The sequence below is a fragment of the Stylophora pistillata genome, chromosome 4, assembly GCF_964205215.1.
Source record: "Stylophora pistillata chromosome 4, jaStyPist1.2, whole genome shotgun sequence".
NCBI classification, from domain to species: Eukaryota; Metazoa; Cnidaria; class Anthozoa; order Scleractinia; family Pocilloporidae; genus Stylophora; species Stylophora pistillata.
In genome coordinates this window covers 7,886,676-7,889,175 of record NC_142522.1, presented here as the reverse complement: position 1 = coordinate 7,889,175, position 2,500 = coordinate 7,886,676, and the positions used below count along the sequence as shown (strand labels likewise).

At 33.3% G+C, this 2,500-nt stretch overlaps 1 pseudogene; it reads right to left on the bottom strand.

The window, feature by feature from the left end:
* Nucleotides 1-496, bottom strand: part of LOC148732228 (uncharacterized) — a 1,222-nt pseudogene extending 726 nt beyond the window's left edge.
* Nucleotides 497-2,500: the final 2,004 nt, after the last annotated feature.

Genomic DNA, 2,500 nt, shown 5'->3' with positions numbered 1-2,500 from the left:
TTTTAATTGCATTACATTTATATCATTGTTTCCAGTTGTTAACAGACGTCGTGCTTCAAATCCAGCGTTTTGATTTGCATTAGCTATTCTATGGTCTGTATCAAGGTACCACAAACTATTTTTGGCGACGCTTCTTGAGAAATCATCGCTGTATTCAAGGAGATTCTTCAAATTTACTACTTTGCGAAGATTATCGGTATCGGAAACAATTTTACCTCCACTTTTGATAGTCATCTGTTGAATAAGCGAATGAGCACCATTGATTACTGACACTCGGTCTACTCCAAAGGCAGTACCATCAGCTTTCTTTTGAACCTGAAACTGGACCTTGAAGTAAGCATTATACCAATAAAAAAAAACTACTTCTGTCTTTGACGGTGAATTTGTAACTGGTCTTAGATTGTTCCAGGTCATTAGCTGGACTACGAATAACATCATCAAGTTGGATTCTGACTAATTCATTTCGTTGTAAATACTGATCTGTTCTAAATGACATTATATTATTATGTTAGATTATCTTTACCGTCTGATACCATTGAGAATCATGTCTGTTGATTCTTCTTGTTTTGGTGGGATCTTAGCAGGACGTTTTGATGGAGTTTTTTTATTTTGCATTTTGCGTAATTTTTTCATTATATAATCACCAGATAGTTGAGAAACAGCTTTCCAAGACGTTCTCCAGCATGTGAAACACTTGCATCGAGAGCTTTTTTGAGCAAATGGTTTTGCAACTGATTTGAATACAGATGACATAACAGATTTCATTGGTTTAAACAAGTTCTCAATAATAATACCCATCCCTCGTGCTTATAAACAAAACGTCCCATTTTTGGATGATAAATTCTTTTGAACTCTATAGATCTCATTATATTAATTAGTTACATTAATTGAATCGTTTCAATAGCAATGAAAAAGCTGTGTCTTGTCCATTCAAATCAATGATTCTTCGTTTTCCGTCTGTTATGTATACACGAATGCTTGATATTTTGTTTTTGTTGATGGATTAAAAGAGACTCTGCGGTTCAAGAGTGAAACTATATGATGGTTTGAGTACACTCGCACTAATGTCTGTTTCTTGATCATCTACCATACTCTCATCAACTAGATCACAATGAATATTTAGAAGATCAGTGTCTTGTGATAAATTGGGAATTTTTGGGCCAACATGGGTTCCAGATTTGAGAGGCGCTTTGTTGAATCCAATAAGCTTTTTGAAGTTACTCTCTCTAAGATAAAGCTGATAATTATTAGCCAGTGTTATTTCCACACGAAAAATTGTATCATCAAATTCTAATGCTATGGGATAATCACTACCATCTTTTGTTTGAGATTTATTGTAATTGTTGAAATTGGTATAATTCCATACACCAGCTGGTAGAGTGATTTCAGTGAAAGATGTACCATTATTTTTACTATATTTGAACTTCTGGTTCTTTAGTGAACTGTTAACATTAAACCATGTGAAACTCATGTTTATAATTCTGTTAAGGCTAATAACATACTGACTATTTTAGTTAAGAGTTATAGGCTGAACGAATTGAGTTGTAAAATCTGATGGTTTGTTTTTCCCATAGTGATAATTGTTTTTGTAAGAAGGTAAAACTATTTGTCTTTCCATTATATGTTATAACTACATTATATCTTGAAATAATTATTAACATTTTTTTTTATTGGTTCTCGTTGAGTATTGACATCCTCAGAAGAGTATTAAGAATGGCTGACCTATGTTTTTCATTTCGATACTAGTGTTGTCGGCTATCATTTCACCAATAATAAGTTCAAGTTTTTTCAAAAGCTGTTTGGGATCATTGAAAAACACAAGATTGCCTCCTTTTTGTTTTCTTCTCAAACCTTGTCCAGTCATTGTTTTTATTCTTGTTTCGTAATGTTTTATATACTGAGTTAATACTACTCTTGCATCATCTAGTCGTTTCGTAGCTAATTGTCTTTCTGCTGAAGATATTTTCCCCCCCTATATATATAGTCTTTGATAATGTTTGCTTTGTAACCTTTAAGTTGATTTGGCTTAAAAGTTGCATCTTTGACGATCTTTTTGATACGTTTTGGATTTTTGTGGGGTCATTTGTTCTTGAGCAAGGATTTTATCAACATTTTCATAATCTTGAAGACCGGCATCATTTAGAATGTCTTTTTTAATATCCTCCTCATCTATTTCATAATCTGGGACTTCATCTTCATAATATTCAGGAGGTAGTTCATCTGGTTGTTTTTGAAAGTATTGTTGATCAATAGAAAACTCTTTATCACCAGAGAAAATACTTTCATATGATGGAGGTTTGGGTACAATCTGTTCATCATTCTGCGGTAAAACTGTTTCATCACAAAGATCACCGAGGTTCATGTCTGGTACATCATCCTCAGCTGGGTTGCCATAATCAGGAGCTTCGCCTTTTTTTCTTTGTCGTTTTCTGATCGGAGTTGCATTCAAATAACTGTCAATGACTTCTTCTAATTTACCAGTTATTGGTTTGAATAACTT